Raw genomic sequence first — 20661 nt, forward strand, 5'->3', positions numbered from 1 at the left:
GACTGCCATAGGCCTGCATGGACACATCATTCTAGAGAAACAGTCACGATCGCAACCAGCCACTCAACACCATTAAAAAAAACTACTTACATTGACCAGTTGGACCAAATTGTCTCACAGACGTGCCTAAACACCTGAAATATTTGCACGCACCATTGCACAACCCCTTAGCTGCACATATGAACAAGCCAGCATCCATTTGTACATGTGTAATCTTGGGCACCACTGCTGTGGGGCACACTTAGCTGAAAGAGTTTAGAACCTGTGGCTCACCGTTTGGTCTCACCATATCTTTATTCATGCTCTTCCTTATGCCTAGAATATCCTGCTATCCCACTTCGCAACCTCGCTCTCCTCCATCACACCTCTCACCAATTCCAGATGGCTCCAGGCCCTGACCCCCACCACACACACACACACTTCCCTTGTCCACCCAACGGCACCTTGTTCCCCAGGCTTACACCACAGGCCCCAGGTTTTGCAATGAGCTCTTTATGGGCAGACCTGGGAGCCCAGCAAATCCACCACGGGACTTGCCATTGGCACACAATAAGAGAGAAAATAGGTGGAAATGCTAACAAAAAAACTGCACCCTCAACAAGACAGCTGACGTGTCTGTAAACAGAGCAGCCTGAAAAGGTTTCAAAAGGGAAAAATAGTTTTTAGAAGGAAACAAATATTTCACAATAATTTAAACAAATAGAAACTCAGGCCAGGTCTACACTAGAAACTTTTCATACTATAACCATGCTGGTTAGAACAGTGATTTTATCACATTTTTATACCAGTGAAAGCCTTACTGTTCGGACAGATATACTGGGATAAAAGAGTTTTTGTCAGTAGAGCTTATTTCACTTGGGGAACCCATAGAAGCTATGCCAGCCAAAGCATTCTTTTCCAGTATAAGCGACATCTACACTAGGAGGGTTTGCCAATAGAGCTAGCTTTTGTAGTGCAGACTACGCCAAACCTTTTCATTTCACTTCACATAAAAAACTGGCCATGGATCACTGCTCCGGGCCAATGGGAGCTGCTGGAAGCTTCCATTGGCCTGGAGCAACAAACCGCGGCCAGTGGGAGCCACAATCAGCCAGACCTGCAGACCGGGCAGGTAAACAAACCGGCCTGGCCCACCAGGGGCTTTCCCTACACAAGCAGCAACCCCTGTCTGAGAAACCCTGATTTAGGTGATATATTAGGAAAAAATTTCTAACTCAGGGTAGTTAAGCGTTGGAACAGGCTTTCAAGGGAAGTTGTGGAATCCCTGTCACTGGAGGTTTCTTAAGCACAGGTTGGACAAACACCTCTCAAGAATGGTCTAGGTCTACCTAGTCCTGCCTCTGCACAGGGGTCTGGACTAGATGGCTTCTCGGGCTCCCTTCCAGCCCTCCGTCTCTATGATATTATCTTACTTGACTCTTACTATGAGAGAATTGTTCCCTATACATTGGAAAGTGAAAACCGCAGAGCAACCCACCATGAGGAATAATTCCGACCGTTGCAGCCTTAGTCTCACCCCAAGGGACAGTTGCTTTTCATAATTAGCCACAGAACCAAGCCAGACAAGTTTTATCCAGTCAGTTTAAATGAAATTCTTTGCAATGTGGCAGGGTTCCTGTGCTGTACTCCAGTTTGTAAGCGAACCATCCATCTGATATGTAAATTGTGATACATAATATTGCACATAGAGTATGTACAAACACACACACACACTCCTTCCCCCACTCTCAACGTTCAGTGGTCCGTCGCCAGCCTGGCCCTGGTAGCCCAGTCTCCCTCGCCTCTCACTCCTCAGGCTCCCTGGGTCTCACTTCACCCTCACGGGGGTCATTCATTGTGGACACTGTCGCCTGTACCAAGTTCTTACCTTACTGGGCCCAGGTCACACCGTCACACTTCAGTTTCCTCCCCCCGCCGCCGGCTGGCTGGGGGCTTTGGAGGATTGGCCCTTCCAGCCAGACCAAGGGTCCTCCCCTTCTGAGGTAACAGAGTCCAAACGAAGCCAGGCACAGTGCACTCAAATCCCCAGGATCGGTGCAGTCTTCGCCATGTACGCAGGGCCAGAAACCCCAGGTGGGGAGCTCAGCGCACAGACCAAGATTGAACCAACGTCCCCCGCTCAAAAAAAAAAAAAAAACTTCCTTTTACGCAGCCTTGCTCCTTCCCAGAGAGCCTTGCTCCCAGCCTCATGCCCCCTCTGGGGACTAACCCCCCCCCCCCCCAATCCCTGGCCTTAAAGTGGCGGAGGCTCAGTAGCAGGAGTGCTGGTTGTGCCTGTCCTGAAAGGGCCAAGCACAACCTGCTGCGAGTTTAAAACCTCAGGGAAGGTCTGCTGCCCTATCTTAGCATTACAGACCCTCTGTAAGAGCAGAGACGTTCCCCCTGGGTCTTTGCCCATAAGTCCCCCTCTCCCCCTGCTGCAGGGCCGGTCACCACCCTCTGCACTGTTCTCTCTAACAGATAATATTTCTTTATTCTCCCCAGACCCTTTTTCTAAGCTCTAGGCACTGGGGTTTGAGGTTAGTTAGTGAAGTGAGTAGAGTGTGTGTACAGAAGATAAAAAGAAGAAGTGAAAAAAAGTTGAATCAATTCAAACAGAATTTAATATTTAGGAGATTGGGGTATAACATTTACTACACTGAGACAAAGACAGACAAACAAGAACTTTCAAAAAATATTTAAAAAAAAAAAAATAAAAAAAAGTAAAAAAAAAGTATGAGATTAGTAAATTTACACAGAGAAGTGATGATATGATATATGATATGATATATGATATTGCACAGTTCTAAATGCACTAAAGCACACAGTTCAGTGAATCTGTAGAGGGTGCTAAGTTATAAAGAATTATGGTTGTAAATTGTGCTTTAAAGCCTTCTCTTAGCTTAGGGTGAAGAATTGAATTAGAAATTACTCATTATTAATTAATAAAGAATTAATTACATTGACAGCATTGACAGGAGAAGGAGAGAGGAGAAGGAGGCAGAAGGTTGAGCAGATGAAGAGAGAGATCCAGAGATGTATGATGGTGGATTATTTCACCTTTTAAAGGTAAATTCTTCCTTTTTCCCAAATTTGTCTTTCCCCATGGAAAGGAAAGGTACAGGTTTTCTGTTTGACCTTTGTTTACTTTGTTGTGTACGCATCTCAATGGGTGTGTGGTGTATGTGTTTGGTCAAAAATACCCTCCTTTACCCTAACTAGGAGGGAGGTTAGCAGGTAGACATTCAGAGTAGAAGTCCCTAGACAATTTTTTTGTTTGTTTCATTCCTTTCACTTTTTCTGAGTAAGGGGGTTTTGCTTTCAGCATCACAAAAAAATAGGCCCAGTGGTCTGTCTCTTTCTTTTTATATCTTGCATTAAAGCTATTGCAAATTCTATTAATCTATGCAGCCTACACACTTTTATCAAAAAGACATTTTATACAGACCAACAGATTAATCCTCAGGGCTACAGCACCTCGTACTGATTTTCAAAAGAAATCACCTAAAGTAAAGCCACCCCTGAAAGGATCTGTGTGTGAAATTCTGCCTTGGCTGGAGGACCGGCCTGAGGCCTATGCACCAAAGTTGCATTTCACCTGTAGAGAATAATCATCAACCTGGCCCATGGTGACTGTTAACCCAGGAGGGGGCTCCGGGGCTGATCTTGGCAAGCACTGAGCGCTGTCAATCCTCCTGAAAGCAATGGGAGGCCAGGGCACTCAGCCTCCCTTGGAAACACACAGCACCTTCCACAACTGGGTCCTTCGTCTCCACGGACAGGCTGAAAGCAGCAGCTAAGGTTCAGCTGTTCTATTCTCCATCAGTTCTACCACGCTCATCACCATCGCCTGTGAGCACCTTCCACTTGTGCATAAATCAGTGTGACTACCTGGTCTGTTCGCAGCCCACACACAGAGAAGTTATACAGTATAAACAATGCAGGGGTCTGGATTTTAAGAAGTAAAGTCGCACTCCAGTGCAAAAACAGCAACAAAGGAGGCTGTTGCAGCAGAGAGGCACAGCTCAACTCAGCTGGTTCTAGGCCGGCTCTTTGCAGACTGACTGCTGAAGACCCAAATCGCACACTTCCCTCCAGGGCCACCAAGCATGACAGCTTGTAATGGGAACACTTGGTTTTCAATGCACTACACTAACATCAGTGAACATTTAGCTGAATTGTAATATTTTAAGGATGTTGTCAGCATGTTCTTGGTGGGCCTGCTATTATCCCTCTATTGGGGCCCACGTTAATCATAGATGGATGCGTGGTAGGGCCCCTCAAGAAGTCCTCTAGTCCATCCCCCCCTGCACTGAGGCAGGACTAAGCATACCTCAGCCACCCCTGACAGAGAGAGCCATCAGTAGCCCCATTTTACAGGTGGGGGAAACTGAGGCACAGAGCAGGGATGTGACTTGCCTGAATTGGCCCAGAAGGCCAGTGGCAGAGCTGGGACTAGAACCCAGGTCTCCTCAATGCCAGTCCAGTGTGCTAGCCACTAGGCAACACTGCCTCCCACGTTGAGGAGCTGAGAGTGAAAACACAAAGGAGATTAAAAAAAACTCTTTTCTTTTAAGTAATAGGAAACAATGTACACCTACTGTGCCTAGCAGTTCGTCCTCTGCTTCCAGTTTGGTCTATTTTCTGAGTTTCTAAACAAACAGAAGAGAAAAACTCCTATTATAAATGTAATGCATTTAAACTTCACAGCCATATTACAACCCCACCAAAACACTCCAGGGTGTGTTTTATTCCATCATTTATTCAAGGTTTATAGAGCTGAAAGCACAAGACCACAGGGCTGACACCGTGCACAAGCTACATGTTATGGACCAGCCAATCATTCCCTGTTGTGAATTAAGGATGACAGTATCTGCTATGATGCTGCCACAGGAAGGGCAAATCCTGCTCACCTTGCGGGGGGGAGTCACCCCTGTGCAGAGGGGGACCAGAGCAGCAGCAGTCCCAGGGGCTGCCTCGGAGGCTGTTGAAACAGTGGTCCCCGTGGGCCTCGGAGCAGTGGGCGTCTGGGGGGGCGGAGGGGAGGTTTTGTTTGAGCTCTTTGTTTGGTTCCCTTTTGGGACAAAGAGAGAGACCAAGCAGGTAACCCAGCTCCTAAAAAGATCCTGAACTGGCACATCTAAAAATTACAGAAATTGTAAGTAATAACAAGGAAATGCATTAGATTATCTTTTGTTTTAGCTTGTGAATTTTCCCTGTGCTAAGAGGGAGGTTTATTCCTGTTTTTGTAACTTTGAAGTTGAGCCTAGAGGGAAATCCTCTGTGTTTTAAATCTTTTTATTTACCCTGTAAAGTTAACTTCCACCCTGATTTTGCAGGTGTGATGCTTTTACTTTTTTTTTTTTTTTTTTAAATAAAATCCTTTTTTTAAGAACCTGATTGATTTTCAGTGTCCTAAAAACCAGGGATTTGATCTGTGCTCACTTTGTTAACTTATTGGTTGGTATATTATTCTGAAGCCTGCCCTCCCCCCCCCAGGAAAGGAGGTGAAGTGGCTTGGGGGGATAGGGCTCCAAGAGGCCCTCCCTGAACATTTGTTTAAATCACTTGGTGGTGGCAGCAATACCGTCCAAGGACAAGGCAAGGAATTTGTGCCTTGGGGAAGTTTTTAACCTAAGTTAGTGGAATATAAGCTTAGGGGGTCTTTCATATGGGTCCCCACATCTGTACCCCAGAGTTCAGAGTAGGGAGGGAACCCTGACACCCCCCACAGTTTTTGGTTCCTGGGGGGCTGGAATACCCCTCCACCCTGGAGTTGCACACAATCCCTGACCCACAGTGACACAAACCATTCAAGCAATTAATACAATATAGTCCTCAACGATCCCACAGCCGCTTGCAATATCTGTCCTAGTCAGGGCCGGCTCTAGGTTTTTTGCCGCCCTAAGCAAAAAAAAAAAAAAACCCCTCTGAGGGCGCAACTGCAGAGCAGCACACCGGAATGCCCTGAAATTGTGCCACCCCAAGCACGTGCTTGGTTTGCTGGTGCCTAGAGCCGGTCCTGGTCCTCGTAACTCAACTTCATTCCTTAGAATTCAGAATGATAACACACGAGAACCCCCAAAGAGACCGAGAGAAAGCAGGCTGCTCCCTAAAAACAGCTGGCTGGCTGCAGACTGACTGCTGTTAAACTTGGATCACACCCAGCAAATGCGCGCAGGAAAACCTCTGAGCATTTGAAGTGATAGCTTACAATTTTAACACTGTTTGCAATCCACCACAGCATTCCTCACATGGATCTGGGCCTGAAGAACCAGCACTCTACAAGTATGTCAGTTATGCAACTACATGGGTACTTACAGAGTTCATAGGTATTAGAACAGAGCCAAAAACACGTTAGATTTAAGTGATGGTGCCCGATTCTCATAGGACTTACATCCATTTATGCCTATGCAGCTCCATTGACTTAAATGGAGTCTCTGCAAGTTATACCAATGTAAGCAGCACTGCCAACCCCAAACTTTCAGAAATCAGCAGTCAGGCCCCAAAAGATCATGAATTTAAAAAAAATAATAAAATTGGAGTTCTTTTTCTTTGCCTTCTGAGCCTTTGGGATGCACTCAGTACTCATTCTCAGGCTTTTCCTTGCAACCATAAGGTCTAGACGCTCCCATTTTCTTTTAATTAGGCTGAAATTCTAACATAATCACTTGAGTCCAGTAGCTGGAGCTTTACATAAAACATCAAAGATCACAAGTTGTGATAAGCATCACAAGAGATGGCAACTCTTTGCAAGCAGAATTTGGTGTGGATTTACTTTCTTCAGTTTCAAGACATGGGTGTTTGTGGAAACTAGGCCTCTGACTAGTGTACTGAACAAGAACTCAATTTATGTTGTAGGAAGACAGGATTCTAGGCTGCAGGAGCTCTTGACTTGGCAAGTTTTCCTCTCAGCCTGCTGAACACCTGCCAGGTTAAAAAAAAAATTCTACTGTTTTACTGTAGTTCTGATTTTTAAATAGATCCATTAAAAATGCAATACTCTGACTCACCACATCAGTGCAGCCAATAAAACTAGGACTCCTCATTAATAGGTTTTTTTCACCACCATCCTAGAAAGTTTGGCAGCAAGTTTAGTCATTGTAGTCATCACAGAAACAATCTCTATATAGTGCCGTCAAATTGCTTCTCCTTGATAAACAAGAACCAAGAAAGTGGCAACATTTGGCCAAGGTTACACTTCAAATGCTTCCACTTGGCAAGCACCCAGTACAAACCAGATGGATAAATACTGGTACAGGATGCTTAACACAGACTTTTTATAAGTAGCTATGCTTTGCATGCTGATGATGTTTAAGTTGGATTACTGTTCACGTCCTTCAATATTTGATAGGGAGATTAGAAGGAAAATGATCGCTGTCGGCTCTCTCAAGCCCACGTTAGAACGCAAATTATCCCTGAGTCACCAGTGCCTTAAACTTCACTGAACATCCTAGCAAAGCAGATTAAAAGATATTAAATCTGTAAATGGCTCATCCTAATTCTGCTTTGTAAGATCTTATAAAGTGAATTGAGCCACTCCCATCCCCCTCTGCACAAAGTCTTAGTAAATCACAGGTGAACTAATGGGAAGGTTCAACTTCCGCATGTCTTGCAGGTTGGACAACTCTACAGCCACTGCTAGGACAATACTCCTAACTACAGCTGCACAGAAAACAATTTTACTTCTCCTGGGAAACATTTTGAGATTTCAAATTTTTTTCCCATTCCCAATGAGGACAAAAAAAACCCACCAAAATTTCAAAAATGTTCAGAAACCAAAAAAAGACAAAAAAATAAAATCAATTAATTTAATCAAAACACATTGCTTAGATCATTTCATAACTTTTCATTTTGATTTCAACCTTTTTCAAATTGACTTCCATTTCTAAACAAAAAGTCATTTCTAGCCAAAAAAGTCCTTGACAGCTTGATAATTTTCAAACACTTTTTCAATTTTTTTCCAAACAAAAAATTTGTCAAAACTGACCCTTTCCTGTGAAAAATTTCAGTTTTGACAAATCACAATTTTTCTAGAGAAAAATGTTTTGTTAAAAATTCCTGACCAGCGCTACCCCTGTCCTGAAACTGGAATATGGACCATTACCCTTATGCACTCACCAATACTAGGCCCTATGGCAAATGGATTCACATGAATATGAACTTTTTCCCCACAAACCTTCCAGTGTATGGGCTTATGTAGAACCCATCTGCACTGAGCCCACCGAATGCAGAACTCCCCTGCATGCCAGCTACCCCACCTGCAGAGCCAAGGTGGTTCTCCGGTGCTGGGAGGCAGGAGACTCTTTCATGCTTGCTATGCTTCTAGGTTTACATGTTAAGGCACTGGACTGGGACCCAGGAGATTTGGATTCAGTCGCCAGCTCTGTCAGAATGCACGTGTGATTTTGGAGAAAGTCATGTCATCTGTGACTCGATTTCTCATCTGTAAAACAGAGGTAGTTCGTCCTGTGTCTGTCTTTTGTATTTAAACTGTAAACTCTTTCAGATAGGGACTGTCTCTTACTGTATGGTTTATATGTTTATACCACACCTAACACAATGGGGTTCTAGGAACTACCAGTCAGTGCGAGCTAACTCATCCTGTACCACTGGCCATCTTGAACTAACTCACGGGTAGTACCCCTACCAAGACTAGAGGATCCATCTTTCCTCTTAAAGACACAATGCACAGAAAACAAACGAATAGTTGCACATTGTAGACACGTACATTATAGTCATGTCACTTGCATATTAGCCACCACTGCTTTGGGATGGACACTATAAATTTAACACAATTTCCACTGAAATGAACCAGTTGCTCAGGAACAGGAAATACAACATCAGCATCTGTAGGAAAGGTCCTGCTCCACTATATACTCTGCAGTTTTGCTCACAGGAAATGCAACCAACAACCTCTATGGTCAGTTCCATGCCCCTCTCCAGGATGCGCTCAGTTACCTGTAAAATCTTACCTGTTTCATTAGCTGTGAAGAACAGACTGAGTGCACCGCCACCACAATAATACAAAAATCGAATTCTAAAATAAAAGGAAGATGTGCACCCTGGGACAACTACAACAGGGAAACAGGAAAAAATATCCCACATTTCATAATGACTTCCCTCTCCCATTGGCTCCTGTAGTGGAAACGTGCAACAATGGAAGGAGAAATTGACTTAGTCCCAACGAGGCAGCCAACTTTGTACCTGTGTTCCATCTTGGGAACTATTCTGAGTCTCTCTCACCCTGCCAGCTACGCATTACCTCTACATCTATACACATCAGTCCAGAGACAAGGAGTGCAGGCAACAGGCAACCATCCAATGATCCTCTCTCTGCCCTGCCATGTCTCTCTCCTGCAGCCCATCTGATCAGTGAACCTCCCCAATCTGGCTAACCCATCTTCTGCCACATATTCTCTCCACCACTCCATTCATCCTTCCCCTTTTTAAACATTGTTATAGTCCCAGCCCAACATCCCTATAGTCCTACCACTCACAACTGCCTCAGGTAAGGACTTTTATTTTTTCGTTTAACATTGTTAAAGTCCTACCCTTTGTATCCTTTTTCCCATTAGTTTTATTTGCTTTGAGTGATAACTTTCCTTCCTTTATTTCTCATTTATTTGTTTTATTTCCATAACCCTTAATTCTCATCCACTTGTCCTTTCTTCTAATCCATCATGTTTTATCTTATCCTTTCTTTCAACTAGTCTCCTCTTTCCTTTCAAAAATTTAAGTCCCCCTTAATCTCTCTCTTTCTCTCTTTTCCAAACTGAAGATCTTTTTCTTTTTCTTCTTTCTTCACTCTTTCTCTGCTGAGGAATCTTTTTTTTTACATGTGATTTTTCACATCCTTTCTAGTGTATATTTATAATGGATTTATAATATGGATTTATATAGTATTAGTACTATTCGGCTTAGAATATTTTAATTTCCTGTTTGCTTTAATATCTTCTTCTTCCTCTTAACTTTAATCTTAGTCTTACTTTTTTTAACTGTCTGCCTGCTTTTTTGACCATTTGCCTGTACATCTAGCCCCCATAGTGTTGATGTATTTGTACTATGTTTTTTTTATTTTTTTGTTACTTTTGATTTTCCACATTTTTTTGTTGCATTTTTGTTTTTTTTTTTTTCTTTTTGTGTTTTCTTTTTTCTTTTTTTGTCATTACTTCATTTCTTCTTTTTAATCCATCTTGCTCTCTTTGTTGTCTCTTTTTTTCTTTCCATCTCACTGTTTTTGAATCTCTTTGTGATCTTTTGATTGTCATGACTGTTTCCTAGGGACCACCACTTTACCCCCAATTCCAGTTACCCCTCACCATTGAAATTTTTGACTTTTCTCCCACCCTCTTGTTCCTGTTCTTCCCAACCCCCTCTCCATTTCAATTTCTACCTTTAATTTCCGCTTTTTCCCACCTTCCTTCCTGAGGACCTTGTCAAAGGCTCCTTGAACTGAATGCCCTTCAACACTACATCTCCCGGATCCCCTTCTGTTTTTCTCCCTCTGCCTGAACTCTAGAACCTGAAATCTAAGATTAGTGTATGATGAAAAGATGTTGACTATTTTAGTTGATGTTTCTATTTTCTAATAGAAGCAATCTTTTTTTCTTTTTTTGTTAAATTTATTATCTTTTTGTTATTGTAATTACTGTTTTCTCATTCGATCGTTTTTTATTTTTTCTTATTGTTTCAACTTTTTTACCTTTTATATTTAAAATATTACTTCATTTATTAATTAGCAAGGGTCATAAAGCCCAGGTCACATTGGCATAACCTAGTTTAATAGTTCTCCAGATCATTCCCAAACTTCTTTTAGTTCTTCATTACACTCTTTTGGTTATGCCACTGAGTTTGGTATTTCATTTAATTCCTCCTCTAGTGTGTTAATAATCCACCCTTGGGTGAACTTAAATCTGTCAGTTCAGTTCTCAATCAAAAACCTCCTAGTGAATCCTCAGCCGTGAATAGTTCCTCTGAGATTTGTCACCTAGTCCCAGGTTGCGAAGCAACTGATCTTTTATCCGCTCTTTTGCTTTAACTTTGTATTTTTGTATTTTTTCACTGCCAATTTTGTTTTTTATTTTGTTTCTGCTTTTTTACTTCATTATTTCACATAAAAACATTTTTTTTTTATCTTTTTTTTACTTTTGTCTCATTGCTTTTCTTTCTTCTTTCTTTTGGTTTTCTTATCTTTGTTGCTGTTCTTGTTTTTCTTCTTTTTGCTCCTTTCACTTTTTTCACTTTTTTTTTTTTAATTTTCTTATTCTCTTTCACTTCTTTTTTTTTCTTAAGTTTTTTTCTCTCACTTTTTCTTTTCTTTTCTTTTTTTCTTAATTTGGGGTTTTGGGTTTTTTGGTTTTCTTTTATTGGTAAGGGCATTGAAGTTGGGCTGTTTTTTTCTTTTATTCATTTTTTTTTTTTGTTTTGTACCTTTTAACTTTGTCTTTTTGTATTTTTCATTTTTTGTGAGTTTCCCCTTTTTTTTAGTTAAGTTCCCTTGTAGTTGAGAGGCCACAGTGTTAGGCAGTCCTGAATGCTATGGTATTATGGTCCAATGTTCACCTGCTCCCATTGCTATAGCTACCTCTTGGACCAGCTCCGTTACCTAAATCCCAGCTCCGGCTTAAATCTAGCTCTCCTGGTTCCTTCCATGAAGCAGTCATTTCCCAGCTGATTGAAAATTTGAGTCATTTTATCTCCTGATTTTTGTCCTTCTGATTTGACCTGAAAGGATAATTGAAATCCCCCACTATTATTGGATTATTGGGTTCTTAGCCCCTCTCTAATTTTTTCTAATTTCCTTCCCTTTTTATCACCCCTTGGCATTTTCTGGTCAGGATATTAGATCCCTATATATATATTTTATCTATACTATTTACTAGAGCATACTGTTATATTTTTACTTCATTATTAATTTCTATCTCTTTATACTTCTCTGATTCCTGGATTACTTTTAACATTTATCATTTCCTCCCCACTCCTTCCCCTTGTCCTTCCTTGATCCTCCCTTCGATATTTTGTTACCCGGAATGATTATAGTCCATTCATTGGTCTCAGTCCACCAGGTTTTCTGTGATGCTCCAATATCTATATCCTCTATTATATATTCTTCCTCACCTCACCCATCTTTATTATTAGACTTCTTATTATTTGTTGTTAACTTGCCTTTTACTTTGACTTTTTTTATTATTGTTTTTTATCTGATGTAGATTTTCTTTTGTGATTGATTTTTTTCTGTGATATGGCTACATTTTACTTCTCTTTTATCTCTCTCTCCCTGACCTTCTTCTGAGATTCTCTATCATCCCTCCTCCTAGAAGTCCTCCTCCTCTCCAGCAGAAGTCCCATTCCCCAGTTTTCCCCATCCTCTGCCCCCTCTCTCCTAGTTACAACCTTTCTTCTGCAGTCTGGCCAGCAGTCTGTCTCCACTTTGGTCTAGGTGGATCCCAGTCTCTCCCCTCTAGGCTCCTCCCATCTCCCCCTCCTCCTCCCAGTTCCTAATTCCCTCCTTCTCCCTCAACTCTGCCTCCTCTCCTCACCATCCTCTGCCCCTGCCTGCCTGCCTGCCGCCCTACCTGGCCCCATGCTGCGCCCTCTGCCACCAATTGGGAGCATTTACCATAGATCCATGGGGTCCCAAATCAGGCTTCTCAGCAGCCTGGCGACTTGGCTTCCAGGACATCTCCTACACTTCCCCCATGTCCATTACCACACACGGTACCACCCCCGGCGGCTCTGAGAAGTCTATCTCCATCCTCAGATCTAGCAGGCAAGACACCACCAGCAGGTCAAGTCACCATCGGTTTCCTCCCCATCATCACAACAATCGCCATCTCCATCTCTACACACCTGCCTTTAATTACACACCTGCCTTTCCACTAGAAACTGGAGTCTTCCAGGAGGAGAGGCAACCCCCCGAGGCAACCCAAGGACCATCTGGAATGAGGGTCCCAACTATGGCTCCCTCCCTCTGACTGCTCTCTACTTCCCCTTCTTCCCTTCTTCCTCCCCCACAGTCACAGCAGCTGTCTGGCAGTGGGACAATTTCTCAGTACAGTGTCAGGCCTCAGGCCTCCCCCTCCCCTCTCTCTCCTCCTCTCCTCCTCCTCCAGCTCCGCCAGTCCCAGTCCGCCCTCATGGTCTCTCTGAGGACAGGTCTGCACCGACGACTGACGCCACCTGCCCACCCATCAGGTAATCACTCACCACATGACACCAGCAGTCACATAAATATGACCCCCCCACTGCTGCTCTGGCTGGCTGCTCTTGCATTATCTCCTAGTTAGGTGGTTGGTTAAAAAAAAAGGTTTTTTTAGTTTAATAGTTTAGGGTTTATTAGGGGGGGGGGGGGGCGGGGTTAGGGCTGAGGGGGCTCACTCCCTTTCACTCCTCCCCTCCTCCCTGAAACTCCTGTCCTGTTAGCAGCCCTGGGCTTGTGTGCGGCTTTATAAAGCCCTGGCCTGGCCTGGATGCCCTGCCCTGCCCGCCCAAGGCTCAAGCTACAATACCAGGAGGCTTTCAAACCTTCAAACCTGCCTCCCACTGCCAGCACAGCACAAAACAAACAAACAAAAAAAACAAACTGACAAACAAACACAAGCTCAGCACACAGCAAGTAACCCCACAAACACAAACACACACACACACACACTTACCCCACCGATGCTGTATTAGCTCCTCCTTCACCTGGAGAACTCCCTTGCGAAACTCCCTGTTAGCAGCCCCTGTTCGACGGACTCAGCTGGTTAGCTTGGCTGATCTGCAAAGCTAAGCAGCGTGGAGCTGCACCACGGCTGGGATGGGGGACATCTGGTGACCACCTCGCTGATGCAGGGGGTGGTGATGATTCAGTAGAAGTGGTACTCTCCTCTGAATCGGCACTACTCCAGGTCTCCAGCATCAGCATTGTGAGAACAGGTACCTTAGATATTGCTATGCTGTTGTAGATCATCATAGGGTCAGCACCTTCCATGCACCCCTTCATGTCCTCTGTGGGGTCTTATAGATGGCCCTCTGCCTCAGTTTCCCCCTCTAAGGGACTTCTTCAGTATATTACAAACCCTTTCATCCATGCTCAGCCCTTCTCGGGTTCCAGCTGATTAAATTAACAAGCATTCAAAGTCAAGTTCTCAAGTCCATGCATTTACCTCTACCAGGTCACTCCCAGGCCTTTCCTGCCTGCCATCCCACGCCCCAAGGCCCAGGGATCTCTGCTGGAACCCACTCACTCCCAGCAGCCTCTGTACTCTGCTCTGGTCTCCCCAAGAACACTCTCTCTGCAGCTCCATGCTGCTCTTTGGAGAGCCCTGCTAAATCGTTATCTACTTAGTAACTAAGGTTGGCTGGCCCCAGGCCTCTAGCCCTTAAGGAACAAGCCACCCTGTTCCATGCACCCTTGCTGTATTCTAGTAAATGTTTGCTGCCTTTCACCCCAGAGGAGGTTAATCCTACATACAGTACATAGGTACCAACCACAATGTTCTTACTCTGTACGTACTTAGGAAAAAGGGTCAATGGGAGTTTGGCCTAACTCAGGATTTAGGATTTGGCCTATAGTATCTACAGCCAGCTGGCAAAGTTTGATGACTACTTTGGGATGCATCATGGCAAGTGCTATATAGAAATATAGGATCCTCGTCATAAAGGCAACCTACAAAACAACCAAGGGCACTCATTCCATGGCCTCCAATGCGCTTTTAAGCTGGCTAACCCAAAACCATGCAGGCACGTTGGCGAAATCGTACTACAAGGAGTACAGAGAGTGTCTTCCATGGAAAAAGAAAATATCTGTTAGCAACATAAAAGAGAAGAAAAGAAGAGACATATAGAAGACAGGGCTCTCTGCAAGCAAACTGCAAACAAAACTAAATCAGATCTAGGGGGTAGTAGTATTATTATTAGCATTCAAGCCCAAAACATGAAATTGCATCATTGTCTGTACTGTATTGCCTTTGATAACAGTTCCCCTGTAATGTAGTTGTATTGTGCCAGCAACACCACCAGATGAGGCTTTCCAGATTATCTGATCATTTGGTAATCTGTGTGGAAGCGTAATATCAAAATAGGAAAATGAAAGATTTTTTCCTTCCCTTGTTCTCATCCCAAATCTGAAACCAACGGTTGGGACGTGGCGCACCCACATCCCAGCACGTCTTCGCTCAGAAATGCAATCTTACAACATCAGGGCTGCGGAGTTCTGCACTGCAAAGAGAATCCATTGTTTCCCTTCATTACCACAGCATCATCTTAGTAATAGCCGAACTGTTATGCAGTGGGCCTTGACAGATTCCCCTTTGTCAGAGATTTAAATACAGCTTCCTCACACTCACACATACAGTAAGAAGTAAATTAGAGCAATGGGGCTGTAGGAAAGGAGAGGGAACAGTGCAAATCAAGCAGCTCTCTCTTGCAGCATTTTAGCTTTTCCATGGTTATAGGCGTGTGCATCACGAGGGCCTGATCCAAAACCCACTGAAGTCAATGGGAGCTTTTCCCTAGATGTCAAATGAGCATTAAATGCCTTAGCATCTTTGTGCCCCTTTTAAAGCAAGCCTCAATGGAAGCAGCAGCAATATAATCGGCTGTGCGTCCCTGTTGTGAAATGCACCAGGCCATTTAGTTTAATAAATGATGCAATTATAATTATACATATTAAACATGACTGCCTGGTGTACAGCAAACTCCAAAACACCATGTTTCGGAAAAGCTGTTCTGTCAGCTTAGGCTGATCCTGACGAATTAACTAGACACGCTGATTATTTCTAACGAGAACCACGGCCTTGCCACGTCCAAATGTCCATCTCTGTTAATTCAGTCCATTTGCTGAATGTGTGCTTGGATTTTTGTGCAGCCTTAATGCTGGAAAAGAAAAGGGGATTCTCTAAAGGGAAGTCACAGAGCAAAGTACACAGATGCTTACCGAAGCGAACATACGCTCGTAAACTATATTACTAATGATGAGTACTGGGAAGTCTCCTAGTCGAGTTCAGCTATCACTTCACTTGATTTTCATTAGCTTACTAACCAGGGAGGGATACAAATCCTTACCCTTGCTGGTTATGCTTTGGGCTCTGTAAATGAAAAATACATTAGAGTGGGCTAGGTCTCCCATTCATAACCCAGTCACCGCATGCACGGTAACTTCGTTTTGGTGAATTAAATGGGATTTTCTTTTTTAAATAGCGAAATCCCCAAATGCAAATGGACCAATTTTCTCCAATAAAAGGTGAGTAAAAAAGCATTTGCAGCATCCACTTTGTGATTTCTTCACTTTGTTCAGTGCAGAAACCTTGTTCTAACAAATCAGAAGAGTCTGCCCAGCTAATGAACTCGTGTATTTCAGGAGGCTCTCCTGTGGTCATGGGGAACTCCTCCCTTCAGTCCATGAAAGGTATGTGTCCGTAAAAATATGCCCCATGGCTACACTTCATGCACGTTTCTGTAACAAGCTTTTCTCCACAAAGTAATTAGCGAGGTAAGCAGCTCTGAAAGCATCTCTATTTCTGGTTGGGAGAACATCAATGTTTGTGCATGAGAGAGAGAAAGCAAGACCATTTTAAATTTGTTTTTACTACTGTTGTCAGGTTTCATAATTTAGTTAAAATAACCATTATCTGATTTTAGCAGATTAACAGTTAGAGATAGTCAAATTATCCATTAGGAGTCAATTACCTAATTTGAATTTTTTTCTCAACACAAATCCTTCATAAGCAGATTGTCTCTTTATAATTGTTCAGTTTATGGGCTTGGGCCCAGGGTGTCTAAAAGTCCCCCAGCTCCGGGATGAAGAGTGATCAATAATTCACTCTTCAGCACAATGGGACTTTCTAAGCTTGTCTTTGCCGAGACAGAACTTTCTTGGAGGCTGGTTTTCAACCGTGGAAAGAATTGCTCTAGGACTTAAGGACCATCACATGCCTCACCACCTCCCCCACTTCATATGCCTGGCGCAGGTCTTCTGCTGGCCTTGTGTAATACCAGGAGAGGAAAGCCCATGCTAGCGCAGGGGGGTAATTTGTCAAGGCATGTGTGTCAAAAAGCCGAAAACAGGGGCTTTGCCTATGTGCTGTGTTACAGTGTTGTTGGTACGCGTCCCCCAAAGTTTTGAGCTGCCCCTGGCCCAATCACCTCTTCGATACCCATGGAGCTGTTCCTCCCACCTTCTCTGATCTGCTGGCACATTCCAGCTGCCCAGAGCCTCTGGACTCCAACCTTCCATCTGGTTCTGCCCGGGCTCAGTGACGGCTGACCCTGGTGATCTTCTGAACACAAAGAGCCCTCAGCCATGCTCGGAGCTGTTTCCATCACTTCAGACTGACTCAACAGATGTTCTAGGCTGTAGAGGGACAGTCCTGGAATCTTATTAGATCGGTCAATACAGAGCAGCGCAGATATGTAAAAATAACGCCCAAACAAAACCAAACCCTACCCTGCAAGCATAGTTCAGCCACCAGGGAGAGGACGAGAAAGTGACCCACATGTGACACGTTAGTCATGTCTCACTGTGCTACTGAAAGGTGCTCAGACACTCTAGTAAACAAGGGCAGTATAAGCACTAGTTTAGAACAGGAGCCTTTCAACAGAGTTCAGTGGTCTTTGGATCAGACTCTTGGATCAATTTCAGCCTGTGGGTTCCTAGAAAATATTTCTGACTTTGATTTTTGTTACCCAGGTTGCGGACTGGTCCCCTAATTCACACAGCTTTGTTTCCGTTGCCTGGTTCAATGACTTAACCATTTCTGAAACAGCCAGCAAACAAACAACGTATGCTCTTGTTCATATGCGAACACGCTTGTTTGCACGGGAACATGGATTTTCCTGTGAACCACTATTCTCCAAACACGCAAGCAAACAAAACTTCTTGGTTTTGCGAGAGTGTTTGTGAATAGCAAATTAAGAGAGACATGAAACACAGATGATCCCAACAGCTGCTTCAAATTCAAACAATTGCAAACAGTGGGCTAGATTCAGTGGTAAGTGCCAGCTGCTTATTGCCACTTCTGCTATGTAAACAATCAGTAAACTGGATTTGACCAGACAGTTTAACTGGGTTCATAGTTGCTTTTGCACCACCAGAGCAGCATAAAATAGCCAGAAAGTCCATGGGAATCACTCTTTTTGCAGTAACCAGCCATGCAGATGCAGAAATATATCCTGTCCCAAATCCTTCCTCAGAAATGATTCCATGAATTGTGTACTGCTTACACACACAAAGTATAATGCAACAAATGACTGACATTGTGTGATTCTAAATACTAATATCATCGATGGTACATTTACTGTTCCCTAAAAATAATAATAAAAATAATAATAAAATGTTGACAGCTTTCGTTGTTCCATTTGTTTGGCATTTGGTTTTGCTTTGCATCCATCTGTGTCCCTTTCATATCTTGGTGCTCCCAGGTGGCAGGATGTCAGCATGTTATATTTAGAAAAAAAGCGAGCAGTCTCTCTGGAATTCTCTTTCATCTGCCATATTATTATTATTGGGACCACCTACTTCCAGATGGAAATGCAGGCTGGCACGCACTGTCAGTCTGCTCCGTTACCTTCTGTTCACCACTGCTTTGCCAGTAAAGATTATGTCCATGGACAAACTGCAACTTCACACCAATGGCAGAGAGTCTAATTGAATTAGTGCTTTCCAGGTTCATTTGATGAATTTGTATTACATTTTGCCGTTTGTTTACCATGACTCACGCTCTTGCGGCTGTCAGATAATGTATTGTACCATCTTGCACTAATATGTTCTAGAAATAAAGTTTAAAAAAGGAGAAATAAGCTAATGTAGAGATTAATTTTTAAACAACAGCCTTGACAAATAGGGTCCAATGAGTTTTTCCTGCCAGGAACTTTTAGTGTGTCATCTTTTCTTAAAGACCTGGAACAAATGAACACTTTAAAAAAGGGCTGTGAACTTTTACTCTCAACCACACCCTTCAAGATTTCAGTGCAGCATTATCTCCTCATTTTTCTCGGCCCTCTGATATGTCACGCAAGTTGAAAAATGTATTTTCAGGTTCCAGCACAGCGGACTCTGTGCTAATAGCCAATTGTGGGGAAACGTTACAACACAGCCACCCATCTGAATGTGTACGTGACTCTGTGACATTGTGTGCAAAAGTGAAGACTCGACCTCGATATTAAAGGGACTCGACTGAAAAAACTCACATCTAAAAAAAGGGAAAACAGACAGAAAAGTATATCTAGTTGCCATGGCTACCGCGGGATATGAAAGGAAGAGCTGATGGAACCTTTACACTGATTTAAATGCTTATTATAGCATTATGCAAAACAGGGGAATAAAAGAAGCAAAGAGGTTAACGTTCTTATAAGAAAAACAGTCGTTCCAGTATGAGCAAGGTAACAATTAAGAAGACAAAAACTAAGGCCTTGTTTAAAGTGCGTCATTTGAAATAATGATATAAATTAATTATGCCCTCTTAAATTAATGAGAAACTGAAAAAACACAAAGCGAAAAGGAGAGAATTCTAGCTGGGCTACAGCATTCAACTGGAAATCACATTCTAACCTGACAGCTGCACTGGTTTTGCTAGAACCGTAGCAAACTGCCTCCGTGCGCATCTCTTCCTGGTGAGGGCTCTGCTAGTGTTTGCTGGGCCTGAGAAAGTCTTTCTGGCTGTTTTCAGGGCCAGATCTTGCTCACCTCTACCTACTTCAGTGAGGTCGTTCACAGGGCCAGCGCAAGGATGTTTTGCACCCTAGCCAAAACTTCCACCTTGTGCCCTCCCCCGTCCCCGAGCCCCTGCCCTGAGGCACCCCACCCCGCGCAGCTCCCCCTCCACCCTGAGGCGCCCCCCCTGCGGCAGCTCCCCATCCCCCACCCTACGCCCTGAGGCACCTCCTCCCCGAGCATGCTGTCACTGCTTCACTTCTCCCGCCTCCCAGGCTTGCGGTGCCAATCAGCTTAGGCGCCGCAAGCCTGGGAAGCCGGAGAAGTGAAGCAGCCACAGAGTGCTTGGGGAAGAGGCGGGGCAGGGGTGAGCTGGGGCGGGGAGTTCCCCTGCGTGCCGTTCCCCCCCCTTACTTGCTGCAGGCGGCCCTCCCCGCGCTCCCCTGCCCCAGCTCCCTCCGCCTACATGCCGGCGGCGACTGGGGCGGCCGAAGATCTGGCTGCCGCAGTTGCTGCCAAAGAAAATGCCACCACCCCCAAATCCCAGCGCCCTAGGCGACCGCCTAGGTCACCTAAATGGTTGCACCAGCTCCGGGCGTTCACCTTGCCAACCTCAGGCGACTGCTTGTGTCAGGATGAGGAGCTGGATTTGGCCCTCGCCAGCTCCCCCCAGAATATCTTTCGACAGCCCCTGCCACAAGCACAGCGTGTTCGTGCTTTGCCGGTGTTGTTTGTTCGCTCCTTTGTTTTCCATTTCCAATCATCCTTAAAACAGACTCGTGGAACGGGGGGGGGACAAACGGGAGTGGATGTGAGAGTGTGGAAAATTAGATCCATGTGCAAAGAAGGGGTCCCACAAGCAAAGCACAGACATACCCAGTTCAGTTCTGGGCTACCCTGGTGTGCGGGTGCATACACAGCCAATGCAGCTCACTGGTTAAGACTCCTCTGAAATCTAGCCACCCGCTCTGTAATAGCCTGGGGGACGACACAGCTACCCCCAGACTGCATGGCCACCCTGAGACACAGCAGCTGGGGGTGAGAGG

At 44.2% G+C, this 20661-nt stretch overlaps 1 long non-coding RNA gene across 2 annotated transcripts in view; it reads right to left on the bottom strand.

The window, feature by feature from the left end:
• LOC120405325 overlaps nucleotides 1-20661 on the bottom strand; it is a 155743-nt gene that overhangs the window by 24145 nt on the left and 110937 nt on the right. The window contains exon 3 of one of the 2 annotated variants that reach the window (XR_005598498.1): nucleotides 17935-18731. The exons of the other annotated variant lie outside the window; for it this stretch is intronic. This is a non-coding gene — a long non-coding RNA (uncharacterized LOC120405325). Of the gene's footprint in view, nucleotides 1-17934; nucleotides 18732-20661 lie in introns of those variants that run through there. 2 annotated transcript variants of the gene reach the window in all.

Source organism: Mauremys reevesii, linkage group 4 (assembly GCF_016161935.1).
Source record: "Mauremys reevesii isolate NIE-2019 linkage group 4, ASM1616193v1, whole genome shotgun sequence".
Classification (NCBI taxonomy): Eukaryota; Metazoa; Chordata; order Testudines; family Geoemydidae; genus Mauremys; species Mauremys reevesii.